Source organism: Narcine bancroftii, chromosome 1 (assembly GCF_036971445.1).
Source record: "Narcine bancroftii isolate sNarBan1 chromosome 1, sNarBan1.hap1, whole genome shotgun sequence".
NCBI classification, from domain to species: domain Eukaryota; kingdom Metazoa; phylum Chordata; class Chondrichthyes; order Torpediniformes; family Narcinidae; genus Narcine; species Narcine bancroftii.
In genome coordinates, this window is record NC_091469.1 from 129798034 (window position 1) to 129816436 (window position 18403).

Below are 18403 nucleotides of genomic sequence, written 5' to 3' on the forward strand. Positions count from 1 at the left end.
CCTTCTCTCCCTCCAAGCACGCCTATACATGCCCAAATGTTACGAGAAAATTACAATGTTTCTCTCTCTCTGCACTAGTACACCAAAAGACAATATAGCTTTTTCGTTTTGATTACAGTAGATCTTCAGCTATTGTATTTCAGCTAACCACCGAATCTAGTACATGACTTCACTGCAAATACCTTATTCTTGGGTTTTTTTTCTGAGCCAGGTACACTTTACCGAACACCTGATAGGTTTGATAAAAATGAATTCCTCAATGCTGGGGGCTGCCGGCACCTTGATTGCCTTCACATTCCTGTACGGGATGGCAGGACTAGTGTCATTGGTGCTGGGAACTTCCATTTCCCAATCGGATCCCACAGACCATTCCCCGCTGTTCCAATGGAACACGGGACACCCTCCAATTGAATGCTGGCACACGTCTTGCAGCTCGCCACAAACCTGCTCTTCAAAATGTTTTCAAAAGTTCCTTTGGGGTCCTTTGTCAAACGGCTCATTTATGGTTGACTTCAATAATATTGGAGGGCTGGAATTGTACCAAATGTTAATAATGGAATGCTCTTTATTACTTTGATTTCATTTGTCAAAGGTTTGTTGTTTGTTCTGTGCTTTTGAGAAGTGTGATCAGGCATGGCTGAAGCTGCTTCAATGAGACCAAAGGACAGGCTTGCCTGCGGCTGGAGTTGGTGTTACTGGTGTGTCTTGTTAAACTTCCATGATAGTAGAGCACATCAGCTATTGTATTTGCAATAAATAAGCATTGTTTTCCACAGAGTCCACAACATAATTTTCTTTTAGTTGTGGCTGATTATCAAACAGAGCTAGACTGAAATCTCGTGTAAATTTAGCCAAATGATTTATTTGAAAAAATCTGCTTTGGAAAGCTTTCTGAGTTAGGTTGAATCAGAGCCACGATGTGACTTCCACTTGTCCTTTTATTCCCACAACACTCCTCCCTCCATGTCTCACAGAAATGTCAGGGTAGGCTTTGTCACTGACATCCTTGTTTCTTCCACGAATTCAAAGGTATCCACAATTCATAGAGCTCTGTGTGGTTATTTTCATGTCCCGATTTAACAGACAGGGATTGAATTGTGTACCAGGAGTGTGATGGGATGTTATTTGTTACCATCGGCAGGATCCAAAGGGTGCAAGGTTTGGTTATTTTATTCTGGTTGGAGCACTGCTTATCATCGGAAGGAGTCCCACAACAACAGACTGATTATCACCACCAGGATGTTTTAAAAAAGGAAAGATCAAATAGTTATATTTGTGATTTGATTAAAAAACAAACAAAGCTTCCATAAATTGCAATAGTTGCAATGCCCTTTTAAAATAGTAGACCATGTATTAAACTGAAGAATATTTACAATGCCTCATTATGTTTTCAACACCACTTTGAAAAAAGAATGATAAAGTCACATTACAACTGGGATCTAACACTGAATAGCGAGTGCGTTTGCTTTTGGCTTTATGAAATTTAAAGTCATTATCTTGTTTGTTTGTGAGGAAGGAGTGAAGGAGCATATATGCAGTATGGGAGGGCTGTGGGATCAGGGTGCTGCTGGGCTGAAAAAGCGGGGGGGAGAGCAGTTACTCCCCTGTTCCCCCCCCCCCCCACCCCGGCTATGCCCCTCGTTTAAGGGAAGCAGCAATGGGAACATGGTACAAGCTGTCAGCTGAAGTGGTTGAATGCGGGCTCAATTTCAGCATGTAAGAAAAATTTGGACAGGTACATATATGGGAGAGATATGGAAGGATATGGACTAAGTACAGGTCAGTGGAACTAGGCAGAAAAATAGTTCATCACAGGCTTGTAGGGCTGAAGGGCTTGTTTCAGTGTTGTAATGTTATATGGTGCTAATAATATGCTTACTTATGGAATTATCCACTGAAATTTCTTCCATCAACTGAGATATATTTATATTATTATATTCTAAATATCAGTGTGTTGAAGTACATAACTGTATGATAGTGCCAGGATATGTTGAGACAATGGTTGAAAAAGCATATTCCTTGGTGATTTCAAATAAAGAGGTTATTTTGAACCTTTATAGAACACTAGCATAAGGATTACATACAAATTTGATCACCACACTTTATGAAAGTTGTGAAGGTCTAGGAGAGTGCGCTGCAAAGGTAAATTAGATAGGTTTCTTTAGTGAGGGGTTTCAGCTTTAAAGTTACACAAGTGATTGTTCTGCTTGCGACAAAGAAAGTTGAAAAATGATTTGACAGAAGTATAAGACAATGCTCAATTAGATGGAGTAAACAGAGAGATGTTCCCATTTATGAGTGGCTGAATGATCTGAAGGACATTCATTTACAATGAAGAGGTAAATGAAGAGAAAAAAAAACCTTAGCTAGAAATTGGTGAGGATATGCAGGTTTCTTTCTGCAAGAAAAATGGAAATAGTTAATGAGGGAATATCAGTTGAATATTTGAGAGGAATATATTTACAGGAGTCCAGGAGAATAGAACTAAATAGATTTCTAATCTGCAATTATTAAAAAAAAATGAATATTTGGTAAGTTACATTTATTTGCCAGCTGTTCAAAAGATGGGTTGTGGCCTTCTCTACATTGTTGGCTAGATGAGCCATCTTATTCAAATGGAAAGACACTAGACCTCCAACGGTATTTCAATGGTTCTCTCATATTATGTCCTATTTAAGTTTAGTAAAAATTAAGTATGTATTTGATTCATCAGTGAAATTTGATGTCTTATTTTCATTTGATGTAAATGTTCTTAATGTGATTAGATGTACTCATTCTTCTTTTTTTTTTTTTTTTTTTTAATTTTTTATTTTTCACACCATAAATCACAATAGCCATGATATACACTTTTTCTTTTCCACACATTTACAGTGACTTTTTCTCCCTCCCCCCTCCCTCCTCCCAAGCCACCCCCCCATCCCCCCCCCCCCTCTCATCCATTTTAGTTATACAATCTAGGTTGCATTAATTCAGTTAGACAATGTTGTCATTCAACAAAAATACACCAGAAATTCTACTGAGTCCATTCTTTTCTTCTCTTCTCCTTCCATCAACTTAGGTAATGTTTGTTCCCGGTAGGTTTTCGCTATTGTATTTAATGTAAGGCTCCCATACTTGTTCGAATATTTCAATATTATTTCTTAAACTATATGTTATTTTTTCTAATGGAATACATTTATTCATTTCTATATACCATTGTTGTATTTTCAAATTATCTTCCAATTTCCAGGTTGACATAATACATTTTTTTGCTACAGCTAGGGCTATCTTAACAAATCTTTTTTGTGCATCCTCCAAGTCAATTCCAAATTCTTTATTTTTTATGTTACTTAGGAGAAAGATCTCTGGATTCTTTGGTATATTGTTTTCTGTTATTTTATTTAATATCTGATTGAGATCATCCCAAAATTTTTCTACTCTCTCACATGTCCAGATTGCATGAATTGTTGTTCCCCTTTCTTTTTTACATCGAAAACATCTATCCGATACTGTTGGGTCCCATTTATTTAACTTTTGCGGTGTAATGTATAGTCTTTGTAACCAATTATATTGTATCATACGCAGCCTCGTATTTATTGTATTTCTCATCGTTCCAGAGCATAACTTCTCCCATGTTTCCTTTTTTATCTTTATATTTAAATCTTGTTCCCATTTTTGTTTAGTTTTACCATTTGTTTCCTCATTTTCCTTTTCTTGCAGTTTAATATACATATTTTTTATAAATCTTTTGATTAACATTGTATCTGTAATCACATATTCAAGGTTACTTCCCTCTGGTAAACTCAAGTTGCTTCCTAATTTATCTTTCAAGTAGGATCTCAGTTGGTAATATGCCAGCGCTGTATCTCCCGTTATATTGTACTTATCTCTCATTTGTTCAAAGGATAAGAATCTACTTCCTGAAAAACAATTTTCTATTCTTTTAATCCCTTTTTTTTCCCATTTTCTAAAGGCAAGGTTGTCTATTGTAAAAGGGAGTAGCTTATTTTGCGTCAATATTAGTTTTGGTATTTGGTAATTTATTTTATTTCTTTCTACATGAATCTTCTTCCATATATTGAGGAGATGGTGTAATACTGGAGAAGTTCTATGTTGTACCAATTTTTCGTCCCATTTATATAATATGTGTTCAGGTATCTTTTCCCCTATTTTATCTAATTCTAGTCTCGTCCAGTCTGGTTTTTCCCTTGTTTGATAAAAATCTGATAGGTACCTTAATTGTGCGGCTCTATAATAATTTTTGAAGTTTGGCAATTGTAAGCCTCCTTGTTTATACCATTCTGTTAATTTGTCTAGTGCTATCCTCGGTTTCCCCCCTCTCCATAAAAATCTCCTTATTATTTTCTTTAACTCTTTGAAGAATTTTTCTGTCAGTTGTATTGGCAATGCCTGAAATAAGTATAGTATCCTTGGAAAAATGTTCATTTTAATACAGTTTATCCTTCCTATCAGTGTTAGTGGTAGCTCTTTCCAATGCTCTAAATCGTCCTGTAATTTTTTCATTAGTGGATTGTAATTGAGTTTATATAATTGGCCTAGATTTTTGTTTATTTGCACACCTAGGTATCTTATTGCCTGCGTTTGCCATCTGAATGGGGATTCCTCCTTAAATTTTGAGAAATCCGCGTTGTTCATAGGCATTGCTTCACTTTTATTTACGTTTATCTTGTATCCCGACACTTCTCCATATTCCTTCAATTTCTTATATAGTTCTTTTATTGCTAGTTCTGGTTCTGTTAAGTACACTATCACATCGTCCGCAAACAGACTGATTTTATATTCCCTGTCTTTTATTTTTATTCCTTTTATCTTATTATCTCTTCTTATCGATTCTGCTAGTGGTTCTATAGCTAGCGCAAACAATAATGGTGATAGTGGGCATCCCTGCCGCGTTGACCTGCTTAAGTTAAATTGCTTTGATACATGTCCATTTACTGTCACTTTCGCTAACGGTCCCTTATATAATGCTTTAATCCAATTAATATACTTCTCTGGTAAACTGAATTTTTGCAATACTTTGAACAAGTAATTCCATTCTACTCTGTCGAAGGCCTTCTCTGCGTCTAAAGCAACTGCTACTGCCGGTGCTTTATTTCCTTCTACTGCATGAATTAAGTTAATAAATTTACAAATATTGTCTGTTGTGCGTCTTTTTTTGATAAATCCAGTTTGGTCTAAATTTACCATTTTCGGTACCTGTTCTGCTAATCTGTTCGCTAATAGTTTAGCTATTATCTTATAATCTGTGTTTAGCAAAGATATTGGTCTATATGACGCTGGTGAGAGTGGATCTTTCCCTTGTTTTAGTATCACTGTAATTATTGCTGTTTTACATGAATCTGGTAAGTTTTGTGTCTCATCAATCTGGTTGATTACATCCAGGAGGGGCGGTATTATTAGGTCTTTAAATGTTTTGTAGAATTCTATTGGGAGTCCATCCTCTCCTGGTGTCTTATTATTTGGTAAATTTTTTATTATCTCTTGTATTTCTACTGTTCCAAATGGTTCTGTTAATTTATTTTGTTCCTCTATTTGTAGTTTTGGTAGTTCAATTTTAGTCAGAAATTCATCTATTTTCCCTTCTTTCCCTTCGTTTTCGGTTCGGTATAATTGTTCATAGAATTCTCTAAAGTTTTCCTTAATTTCTTTTGGATTATATGTAATTTGTTTGTCTTTTTTCCTTGTTGCCAAGACCATTTTCTTAGTTTGCTCTGTCTTAAGCTGCCATGCTAGGATTTTGTGTGTTTTTTCCCCTAGTTCATAATATTTCTGTTTTGTCTTCATTATATTCTTCTCCACCTTATATGTTTGTAATGTTTCATATTTTATTTTTTTATCCGCCAATTCTCTTCTTTTGGTTGTATCTTCCTTTATTGCTAATTTTTTTTCTATGTTTATTATTTCCCTTTCCAACTGCTCTGTTTCCTGATTATAGTCCTTCTTCATCTTGGTTGCATAACTTATTATTTGCCCTCTAATGAATGCTTTCATTGCGTCCCATAGTATAAACTTATCTTCCACTGATTCCGTATTTACTTCAAAGTACATTTTTAATTGTTTTTCAATAAATTCTCTAAAATCCTGTCTTTTAAGTAGCATGGGGTTTAATCTCCATCTATACATTCTTGGAGGGATGTCTTCTAGCTCTATTGCCAATAACAGGGGTGAGTGGTCCGATAATAGTCTAGCTTTATATTCCGTTTTCCTAACTCTCCCTTGTATGTGGGCTGATAACAGGAATAGGTCTATCCTTGAGTATGTTTTATGTCTAGTCGAGTAGTATGAGTATTCCTTTTCTTTTGGGTTTTGTTTCCTCCATATGTCCACAAGTTTCATTTCTTGCATTGATTTATTTATAAATTTGGTTACTTTGTTCTTCCTGTTAATTTTTTTCCCCGTTTTATCCATATTTGGATCCAAATTCAGATTGAAATCCCCTCCTATTAGTATGTTCCCTTGCGTATTAGCTACCTTCAAAAAGATATCTTGCATAAACTTTTGATCTTCTTCGTTAGGTGAATATATATTAAGTAGATTCCAAAGCTCTGAATATATCTGACATTTTATCATAACATATCTCCCTGCTGGATCTATTATTTCCTCTTCTATTTTAAATGGCACATTTTTGCTAATTAATATAGCCACTCCTCTTGCTTTTGAATTATACGATGCTGCTGTTACATGTCCTACCCAATCTCTCTTTAATTTCTTGTGCTCCAATTCAGTTAAATGTGTTTCTTGGACAAATGCTATATCTATTTTTTCCTTTTTCAGTAAATTTAGTAGTTTCTTCCTTTTAATTTGGTTATGTATTCCATTAATATTTAGAGTCATATAGTTCAGCGTAGCCATTTTATATTTTGTTTATCTTCTCTTTCCGTTTTTCCATCATTACCTTTCCTCCTTTTCCATTTCTGTTTTCTTATTTTCAACTCTTTACCAGACAACATTCCTACAACATCCAACATTTTCCTTATTCTCCTATTTCTATCTTCTTTATCCCCAATCTCCCCTTCCCCTCCTGAGTTGCCCTTTATCCCTTGTCGGACAACCACATCTCCCCTCTCCATTTGGATTTGCGAATCCACTCGCAAGCGTCAACTGATTTTGCAGTGACCGCTCTTTTCCCCCCACCCAGCCCCCCCCAGAAAAGATTTCGTTTTTTATATGTCACAAAGGTCACTCTTTTAGTTCCCTCCTTATTCTCTCTATTCCATTACCTTCCCTTGTTAATTCTTGTCTATACTTTCTATGTTTTCCTCTAATTACAGATATTTTCACATATGCCCATTGTCTCTATTCACTCTTATACCTCTTTACCCGCATACATATCAATCGTGGTCATTTTTACCCTCCCTACCCGTCTTCATCCCTCAGTCTATTTTTGTCTTTACCCACATACATATCAATCGTGATAATTTTTGCTCTCATTACCCGTCTTCATCCCTCAGTCTATTTTTGTAATTGTTCTGCAAATTTTCGTGCTTCTTCTGGATCCGAGAATAGTCTGTTTTGTTGTCCTGGGATAAATATTTTCAATACCGCAGGATGCTTCAGTGTAAATTTATATCCTTTCTTCCATAAAATCGCTTTTGCTGCATTGAACTCTTTTCTCTTCTTTAGGAGTTCAAAGCTTATATCTGGATAAATGAAGATTTTTTGCCCTTTATACTCCAGTGGTTTGTTGCCCTCTCTTACTTTTTCCATTGTCTTCTCCAGTACCTTTTCTCTTGTAGTATATCTTAGGAATTTTACTACAATAGATCTTGGTTTTTGTTGTGGTTGTGGTTTAGGGGCCAATGCTCTATGTGCCCTTTCTATTTCCATTTCTTGCTGTAGTTCTGGACATCCTAGGGCCTTAGGGATCCATTCTTTTATAAACTCCCTCATATTCTTGCCTTCTACATCTTCCTTGAGGCCCACTATCTTTATGTTATTTCTTCTGTTATAATTTTCCATTATATCTATTTTTTGGGCTAGTAATTCTTGTGTCTCTTTAGTTTTTTTATTAGATTCCTCCAATTTCTTTTTTAAGTCTTCTACCTCCATTTCTGCTGCTATTGCCCGTTCTTCCATCTTGTCCATTTTTTTCCCCATTTCTGTTAAGGTCATATCCATTTTATTTATTTTCTTTTCTGTGTTGTTTATTCTTCTTCTTAAATCATTGAATTCCTGTGTTTGCCATTCTTTAAATGACTCCATGTATCCTCTAACAAGAGCAAGTACCTCCTTTACCTTGCCTATCTTTTCTTCTTCTATTTCTCTGTACTCTTCCTCTTCCTCTTCTTCTTCCTCTAGGTTGACCATCTGTTGTTTCTTTGCTGCCCTTTCCTCCTCTTCTTTCTTGTTTCTATTGTCTTCTGTGGTCTCTTCTTGCTGCAGGTGTTCTGCAGCTGTCGTTGCCGGCTGTGGAGATCGACTCCCCAGCTGGTCCCCCCTCCCGTCGGTGTGTTTTTTTTTATGCGCATCGCGCATGCGCGAGGAGTCGCGCATGCGCGGTTGCGCATTTTTACTCGGCTCTGTGAGCCATTGTTGTAGTTCTCTTTCTACCGACCTGAGGTAGTGGGGTCTTCTCTCCACAGCGGGCTTCTTCGGACAGGTAAGGCCTTCACCTTTTTCCTCCGTTGTCTTCTCTTCCTCTCTTCTTTCCGTTGATTTTGATTTTTCTCCTTTTGTCTCCATCTTCTTTCCACCTTTATACTCACTTTTCTTTAACTTGTATTTCTGTGCCTTTGTATTTTTTCTTGTTTTTCCCGACTTTTCTGGAGAGGGCTGGAGTTCACCGTCCGGCCACTACTCCATCACGTGACTCCTCTCGATGTACTCATTCTTCTTGATGAGATATAGTCTTTCCTCTTTTTTGATTCACATTATGAATCAAAAGCTACAACAAAATAAATGTAACCGTCAGGATAAGATGCTCAGATTTATTTTTGATATGTTTTTTAATAGAGTAGTTTAGATGGGGTTTATATTTTTGATGTTTTTTCTCTCTTCATTCAGTGCAGTGGAGGGGGGACTGAGTTTATCTTTATATATATACTTCATTGTACTGTATTTATTATAAAAACCAAAAAAAAGATTGAAAAACTAAATAGATTACATGGCCCGTAAAAATGATGTGCCACAAAAATTAAATGATTCAAAATTCTGGGTTTTCTCCACTCTCTTAATAAATTGCATTTGGGTTGGGGTTTGCAGGCATCTATGTAAGTCGCTGCCTTAAGAAAGTAGCCAACATCATAAAGGACACCCACAGTCCTGGTCACAAACTCTTCTGACAGCAGTACCTTGAGGTTCAAGAAGTTTCTTTCCAACAGCTTGCATTTCCCCTTGTTGCACTAATCATGGACTACTCCGACAGCACAAAAGGACTATCTGCTAGTCGCTTATTTTTCCACTAAGATTACTGTGACTATGTATTATCGATCTTACATATTTATAATCTTTATTCATTCAATTTAATGAATTTTACTGTTTTTGCATTTTTTACAAGTATCTGCTCAGCTGCAGCAAGTAAGAATTTTTGTGCAAATGTACAAAGTATATTACAATAAATTCATTAACCTATCATATACAATCCATGCATATAACAGTTTCTGACCAAATATTTGATCTTGAGGATTCCATGTAAACATGTGCAATGTCTATACATGTGCCCTGACCACCACTGAAATTTATCACCCTTACAGAGGCATTTTTGAACCCATTCAGAATTGTCAATTATCCCAGAATGTAATTGTTCAATCAAGTGGCTCTCTATCTCTATTTGGGAAAGTCAATAAATGCTTGCCTTTTAAGTAACTTGTAATAAGTGAAAATTTTAAAGCTTAGTAAAGACCAAGAGTTGGGCTTGGCTTTCAATTGTACTTTGTTTTATCACAAAAGCCAGCATATTTCAGCAATATCTGGTTGACTCTTAGTAAAGCTGTGATTTAAATATCCTTAGGTTTTGGTAGGAAAAATTACAGAGATTTTCTTTGATAAAGAATTGATGTTGCAGAAATTCACTGCTCATTCTTATTCTTGATCATTTTACTGTGACAAAAGTAAAAACACACCAGAATGCTGGAGGAACTGAGTCACTCTTTTCACCATCCCTAAAAAGCAAAGATATATTGCTGACGTTTTGGTCCTGAGCCCTTCTTCATGGAATAAGCAGAATGAGCCAGAAGCAGGAAATCTCAGAAAGTCACAAAATTCAGATAATACTAGTTGGGGAAGGAATCTAGACCAATAAAAGGTGTACCTTGGATATGATGAGGGATGAGGTAAGAATTTATCATATTTCTGCAAAAGGAGACAGGGAAGGGAGAGTTGGAGCTGGGGGAAGGTGATGGGGAAGAAATGATGGTGGGGGGTTAATGAAAGCCAGAGAAGTCGATATTAATGCTATCTGATTGGAGTGTGCCCAGTCAGAAGATGAGGCATTGTTCCTCTAATTTGCAGGTGGTCTCAGTCTGGCAGTGCATGTCAGTAAAAGAATGGGATGGGGAATTGAAATGGGTGGCCACTAGGAAATCCACACTTTTGGGGCAGAGAGAGGAGGTGCTCAACAAAGCGATCACCCAGTCCACAATGGGAGCACCAGATACAGATGACCTCTGCAGATCCAAAAGTGAAATTTTGCTTCACTGGGAAGGACTATTTGGGGCTCCAAATGCTGGTGAGGAAGGAGGTGTGGGCACAAGTGGAGCATCTCCTGCAACCACAGGGGTAATAGGTTCCAAGGGGACGATTGGGATTCATGGAGGGGAGTCGTCCCTGCGAAAGGAGGAGAGAGGAACAAATGTCGAGGGTTGGTATCACCTAGTAGGCGGCGAAAATGGCAGGGGAGGATGTGTCGGCAGACTTCTGTGTTTCACTTTTACTGTGACATACCAGGCATTCTATCACGATCTTCGAATCAGAGTTTATTATCATGAACATCTCATGACATTTGTTGTTTTGCGGCAGCATTGCAATGCAAATCTTGCTGTCAAATAATTAATTTAGTGCAAAAAAAATCAGAGAAAGTCACTGTCTCAACTGGAGTATAGAGTTCTTTTGTGCGTTCTGATGTCAACCAACCTTTGATCCTGATGAGTCTGTTAAAATGGCTGTTTTCTAATGAAGCAAAAATTACTTACAAGTTGAGCCCGATCCAAACAGCTGTGGAGACCAACTGAGCCATTCCCGGGCTGGAAGATGTGATATGCTTTCAAATTAAACACGATTGCCTAAACCCTGCTTCCATTCAACCCAGTGTAACCCGGCGAAACCCGCATGGGAGGAAGCCACAGGCAGCCCCCCCCCCCCCCCCCCCCCCATACGCCATCCGTGGGCATTGCCTGAGAACGAATTCCCGAGTGAACCCGGAGTGCAGGGAGGGAGCCTTTGTTTGGAGGGAAGGACCCCTTCCTTCTGATAAACCGGTCTCCCTCGCCGGCGGGAGGGAGCGCCAGTCGCACCAGAAACTGCGAGCTCGGGACGCGCGCATCGCGAACGAGCGGCCAAAGTATTTCAATGACCGCCATCGTCGCGGGCCCCCGAAGTTGGAAGCCCGAGCTCGTGTTGCGGCCGTCCCCGATCCGCCATCCCTGCAGCGCCGCCCTCGCTCTGCGGCCCGTTACCATGGTGACACCGAAGCCAGTGGCGAGCCAATGGGATTGCTGCACCTTGGCTGGCGAGGACCAGCCATTTTGGTTCGGGGAGGTGGACTCGACTTCCCTCCCGCAATCAAAATCGGCTGTTGACGCGAGGGGCCGAGAAGTCTCTCCTTTTTTTTCTTCTTCTGGCATCCAAATTAAAATCAGGCGGCGGTTATTGTTTCTGAACGGAAATTTGGGGGCGAGGAGGCAAAGGGATCAGGCCAGCCCTCCCGTGAAGGGAGCGCGGTCTGGCTGGTATGTTACCTTGACAATGTGACTGTTGTCTGCAAGGAGTGACCAAGTAGGAGGGTGTCGCCCCCCCCCCCCCCCCCCCACACACACACACACACCCACCCCCAGCTCTGACACTGCTTTATTTGCACGGACTTCCGCGGGGAAGCAGGTGTCTAATTTGTCTGGGTCCTGCACACACTCTGGGCAAGGTTCACATGCTGCCCACTGAACTTGGGACGTTGGCCGTGGGGACCCTCGAATCAACCTGGTCAATTGCTTCTTCCCGTCAAGGTAAGGGTGAAATTTACAACCGAGTCTTTCTCTTTCGATGGTGGAACTGACGGGGGTGGTGGGGGGGGGGGGAAGAGGACAATTCGACACGATGAGGCTCCGAAGCACCCGGATCGTTGGGGGTGGGGGGGGGGGGGGAGGTGGGATCTGTTCCGGTAGCAACATGCCTCTGATCATAGCAGAACTGTCAGCCTTCCTACTTTAATATTTATCATTGATAAATGTGGGGGGGGGGGGGGGGGCGATGTTTAAATGTAATTGAGATCCACAGTTCAAAAGCCCCGACACCTTTTCGGGGGTCTCGAACATCGATCAATTCAGAAACCACAGCATGATTGCTCGGGATTAAGGAGTTCAAAGTGATCTTCACTTCGTGTACCCACCGACAGGCCGATCCCAACAACTGAAGCTCGCAGACATTCATTCGATTGTCTATCGACAATCTTGTCCCGAGAAAGGTGAAACCTCATCAAAATTGTAAAACTAAAATGGACTGATTTCTCGCTTTTCTTTCCCTGAGCGCAGAAGACGATATTCCCATATGATACATTATAGACGTTGCAGTATTTCTTCCTGTATCTGTTCAGAATCGTCTCAAGTAAACCCGTGGTTTACTAAGGGGCGACATTATTCCTTCCATCCAGGAGTATGGGGCTGAGAGCAAATATAAGGCTTTGACCATTTTATTCGCCAGATTTCAGGATCCGCCGAAATTCAGCGCTTTCCCAAATAGCAGCTTAACCAGACTGTTAAATTTCGTTTTAAGAAGGGCATTCTCTGACCACCGAAAATTAATCAATTCCTCAGCTGACCATACCGTCAAGGCAATTCCCAGATCTGCCTGGTTTCATTTGTTGTTTGATGATAAAGAAAAAAATGTCACAAATGGTAGTTTCTGTTTACTCCAGGTGTGGCAACTTGCTAGTAGGTATATACAAATAAACCATCCGAGTTTTTGAATTTTAATTATTTAATCTGTTTGCCCAGACTCTCATCCGGAATAAATTAATTCAGTTCATACCTCACCATTAGTGGTGTTATGACAAAAAAAAGCACAAACAATTTTCTATCATTATTTTTCCATTTATTTGTTAATGCTCATTAGAATCCTAATTAAATTTATTTTGTGTCTGAGGTAAGGTCACTGATATGCAGTTAAATTAATGTAATTTTCCCAAAGGTACATCAGGATAGCTTTGAAATATTGTTTGACTTTTGCAGCAGAGATAGCTGTCTTTTCTTTGGCTTGGCTTCGCGGACGAAGATTTATGGAGGGGGTAAAAAGTCCACGTCAGCTGCAGGCTCGTTTGTGGCTGACAAGTCCGATGCGGGACAGGCAGACACGATTGCAGCGGTTGCAGGGGAAAATTGGTTGGTTGGGGTTGGGTGTTGGGTTTTTCCTCCTTTGCCTTTTGTCAGTGAGGTAGGCTCTGCGGTCTTCTTCAAAGGAGGTTGCTGCCCGCCAAACTGTGAGGCGCCAAGATGCACGGTTTGAGGCGATATCAGCCCACTGGCGGTGGTCAATGTGGCAGGCACCAAGAGATTTCTTTAGGCAGTCCTTGTACCTTTTCTTTGGTGCACCTCTGTCACGGTGGCCAGTGGAGAGCTCGCCATATAACACGATCTTGGGAAGGCGATGGTCCTCCATTCTGGAGACGTGACCCATCCAGCGCAGCTGGATCTTCAGCAGCGTGGACTCGATGCTGTCGACCTCTGCCATCTCGAGTACTTCGACGTTAGGGATGTAAGCGCTCCAATGGATGTTGAGGATGGAGCGGAGACAACGCTGGTGGAAGCGTTCTAGGAGCCGTAGGTGGTGCCGGTAGAGGACCCATGATTCGGAGCTGAACAGGAGTGTGGGTATGACAACGGCTCTGTATACGCTTATCTTTGTGAGGTTTTTCAGTTGGTTGAAGAGCCAGCTCTTCAGCGCTTGACGTCCTGCTTTGCGGAAACTGCCAAAATGTTTGGCCTGGAAGTCAGCCTGAAGAAAACTGAGGTCCTCCATCAGCCAGCTCCCCACCATGATTACCAGCCCCCCCACATCTCCATCGGGCACACAAAACTCAAAACGGTCAACCAGTTTACCTATCTCGGCTGCACCATTTCATCAGATGCAAGGATCGACAATGAGATAGACAACAGACTCGCCAAGGCAAATAGCGCCTTTGGAAGACTACACAAAAGAGTCTGGAAAAACAACCAACTGAAAAACCTCAGAGATAGCTGTAGCCATTAGCAAAACCTCTGGCAATGGTTTAATTGTTAATTAAAAACCATCTTCTCATTTTGGAAATGTTGGCAAATGTATTATTTTTGCATAAAAAGTGGTTCCACATTCCAAACAAACACTATGGTTAATTGGTCTCTGGGTATAGGTGCGTGGTAGAATGTGGGAGTGGAGTTGATGGATGGGAATGTTTGGAAAATAGTGGGATTGATATGTAAGGGTGTTTTGTATTGATATGGGTTCCATGCTGTATGGTTCTGATTCTGAGCTTTAGATTCTCTTTTGCTTTATGTTGAACTCTGACACAGCCTTCCATCACCTTTTAGTGGCTTTTTTTTAAAAAAAAGCAAAATATTGTTTTCACACAAGATTCATTATGCAGCACTGTAATTTCAGTTTGCAGTTAATTCTCAATGAAATAAAAACAGAAATGGCAGTAAATGCTTGGGTACATAGCAGTTATGTATAGGGAACCTGAATTAACATTTTGGGTGGATGGCCTTTGATCAGAACAGGCTATTCCTCATGATTAAGTCTCTAATTCCAATTCAAATTTTGTATTTTAATTATCAAACTGGGAATTACTGAAAGTATGTCCTAATAGAACTGTTTTGATGTTGGAGCTTCATCTACACAAATTGCTATCAGTTTGGTTTTAGTATTAAAATTGTGGTATCCACTAAATTTGTAATTTAATGAGGGAGAAAATAAGTCTTGTCCAGCTCTACCTCTCCCAAGTATTATCTTGCCACTGAGCCAGCCAGACAAGTGCTCATCTTCTCAAATTCCAATCATGCTTTTCAATCTGAATCACTATAACAATAAGAATAAATTACTTTAGCATGCCAAAGGTTCAGTATATCAGTGCATTTGTAGGTGTAGGTAAAACGCAGGATTCTGTTGACACCATGGTTAAGCGAAAAAGACACAAACACTGGAGAAACTCAGCAGGTCAAACAGTGTCTTTCTACAGCAAAGGTGAAGGTACATCATCAAGGGTCCGGGCTGCATGAAGGCACTGTTTGACCTGCTGAGTTTCTCCAGCATTTGTGTGTTTTTTCTTATGTAGGCATAATTGTTTTCCTTGTTACCAGGATGATGATCTAGAGTGGGGGTTATTTCTGGCAATAACCATTTCTACACAACCTAATTTGTTCTCTTATTGCCAACAAATGAATTAAGAGAAATTGACTACTCAGTACCTCAATAATATTAAGACTAATCTGTTATTAATCTAAATTTTACTGCATTCCTGTGTACCTCAGTAAATTGTTGCCCCTTGCTTACTAATTATCTCTCTTGAGATCAGCGAAATTTGCAAGTTTAAGTTGCACCTCCAGATTTGAGTGCACTTTGTGGGAGCTGTACCATGAACAAAATGGTTTCAAATTTTTCTCATAATCTAGGGAATTATTAGAGATCCAATGACAATTTTGTTTTGTAGAGGATGAGAGGGAAATTTCTTTTCAATGTGTCATATAACATTGCTATTCAGTTGGACTTCATGCAGATATCTGGCATTCCTGGCTACTTTGCAACAGTAGGCCCTTTCAAATTGTAATTTACTAGTTAAAGACCCTGGGATTGAGCTATTTGAAAGGTCTGCACAGGTTAAGTATGGTCAAAATTCACCAGGGTTCCAGTCCTACCTCGAAGGTCGTCTGGGAACCCAGTAAAACTTACTGGGATGTTGTCCTCTGTTGATTTGAAAGAGCAAATGGCTCACCCAGTTAATCTGCTGATGCCGGTGCTTGCATGCCTGGTTGGCTCAATGGAGGATGGATAGCTGTCTTGGTTACCCATAATTCCCCACACTGCTGAAACTACTCTGACACCCGCATTGAGCTGTCGCCATGAACTGGAGCGGCACCTGCCTCCTCCATTTGCAGCAGCACCCCCTATTATTTTTGGGGTGATTTTCATGCCTGATTGTGGTTTAAATTATTTGGGCATCTGACAACACTACTTGGCAGCACTGCACCCCTGCTGCTGAGTCAGAAGTTGTGGGGGGGGGGTGATGGACGGATGAGATGGGGTACATTTAGGAGAACTTTAAACTGAAAGGGAACAGAAAGAACACAGGGAACAGTATTGTGGGGCCGCCTGTGAGTGCGTAATGTGTCATTCACAGTGTCATATCGGGGGTGGGTTCTCCCTTAAATTGCCAGACAGATAGATTAGGCTGTGGTTTGAAAGGAGCGGTAGGTACAGACTTCCTGGTAATCTCACCCGGGTCTTAGAGAGCTGGTGGTACACTGACTTTAAGTCAGTGGTGGAAAATACTTGATATTGGGCGATTTGGTTTACCATGTCGGCTATATGGGAGGGGGGGGTGGTGGTAAGTGTTCAGTTGCATAAACCTGTTAATAATCTCACTGTATTTGGTGTTTTTCCCTATCTTAACCACCACTACCCGAGTTTTCCAGGGGCTGGTACTGGGTTCGATGATCCCCTTGGTCAGGAGCCATTTCATTTCTGATTTGATAAAGGCCCTATCCCCAGCGCTGTATTCCCTGCTCTTGGTGGGAATGGGTTTACAGTCAGGGTGGAGAGCCTGCAGGTCATACGCAGTGGATAGATCATGGGTTGCTGATTGGACACATTCAGAGGGGAGGGCAGGCAGTTTAAAAACTTTTTGTTGCAGACCACGATGGGGGGGGGGGGGGTGCGCAGGATGTGGCCCATCATATTTCATGGTGATGCTTTTTAAGGTAGTACTGAAAGTCCAACCCTAGTAGTGCAAAATTGTAGCATCATAAGTTTAAAGTTTTTTTGTACTCTGCGCCATGAACAGTCAGCGTCATTATGCAGCTGCTGTGGTTCTCTGCCAAGTGGAACTTGGAGGCCATGAAGACTCTGTAACTCCCTGGTCTCACCACGAGGGAGTAATGCTGCACCATGTCAGGGTGGATGAAGCTCTCAGTGCTCCTATCGAACAGGCAGCTTGTCTTGTGCCCGTTTACCTCTATGTCCATCATTGACTTGGCAAGCTGATGAGGGCTGCTTTGGTAAAGTGTAACTGAAGCCAGAGTAGCATCAATGTCTAATCCGCTGTACTGGCTCATGGTCTGGTAAAATGGTGGCATCCAATATGGTGGCCCCCATGGTGCACATGCGGTGCTGTTGTTTGTTGGAATGATATTGTTCAAAATGGTGGTGACCCATACTACCCACGTGCTGCTTGGGTTCGAAGGTTGCTTGGATTTGAATACCTTTGCATAATGTCCCTTCTTCCTGCAGACGGAACAGAGCACATCATTTGCCGGGCAGCGCTTCCCGGGATGCTTCTGCTAGCCGCAGAAATAGCACTTCAGATATCCACCAGCGGTGGTGGCTGTAGTCAGGTCAGGACCTGGGGCGACCTGTGATCCTGCGTCCCAAGATGGCGGTGCCTGCATTCCTCATGCGGCAGCCATGTTATTGGTCAAGAAAGAGTCCACATTGTGGAGGGCTACTTCTAGAGTTTAAGCTAGTTCACTGGCTTTCTGCAGCTTCAGATCTAGCAGTTGCTGGTGAATGTAATCGAATCTGATGCCAGCTACACAGGCATCTCTGATCAGCTCTTTCACATACTCTTCTGCTGATACAGCCTTGCAGCCATAGGCCTCTGAGGTCTTGCAGGAACCAAAGGTAATCATCGATCGACTCCCCAGGTTGCTGCCTATGTGTGGCTAGGATGTACCTGGCATAGACTTCATTCATCTGGGCCAGGTACTGGCCTTTCAGAATGTCCATTGCTTTGGTGAATGTCTCAGTCTCTGACCATTGGGTAAATGCAGTGCCTGACCCATGATGTAAAGGGTGCATGTGCAGCAGACTCAACTAAACTGATAATCACTACAAACTGCATTAAATACAATACAGAAGACTCAACAACAGTACCCACCACCTCTAGACCAGGTGCAGGTATTGGAGCAGAAGGAATGTGTTACAACAATGCCTTGTTGGGGTGTGCACCCTAACATCTTACTGGTACACAGCTTGTGATTGATTTTCCAGCATCGTCTCTGGCTCGTGA

General features: G+C 40.8%; 1 protein-coding gene and 1 long non-coding RNA gene across 22 annotated transcripts in view; one reads left to right on the forward strand and one right to left on the reverse strand.

The window, feature by feature from the left end:
• The window catches only part of LOC138764107 (uncharacterized), a 63673-nt gene extending 52405 nt beyond the window's left edge, over positions 1 to 11268 (reverse strand). The window contains exon 1 of the long non-coding RNA XR_011357988.1: positions 11130 to 11268. This is a non-coding gene — a long non-coding RNA (uncharacterized lncRNA). The remainder of the gene's footprint in view (positions 1 to 11129) is intronic.
• Positions 1 to 18403, forward strand: part of LOC138764018 (sorbin and SH3 domain-containing protein 2-like) — a 555886-nt gene that overhangs the window by 160717 nt on the left and 376766 nt on the right. For 9 of the 21 annotated variants that reach the window (XM_069939382.1, XM_069939392.1, XM_069939408.1 and 6 more), the window contains exon 1: positions 11676 to 12155. The exons of 1 other annotated variant lie outside the window; for it this stretch is intronic. The gene's annotated coding sequence lies outside the window, so the exon portion shown is untranslated. Of the gene's footprint in view, positions 1 to 11672; positions 12156 to 18403 lie in introns of those variants that run through there. 11 more of the 21 variants (XM_069939487.1, XM_069939327.1, XM_069939321.1 and 8 more) reach the window with 4 other exon arrangements.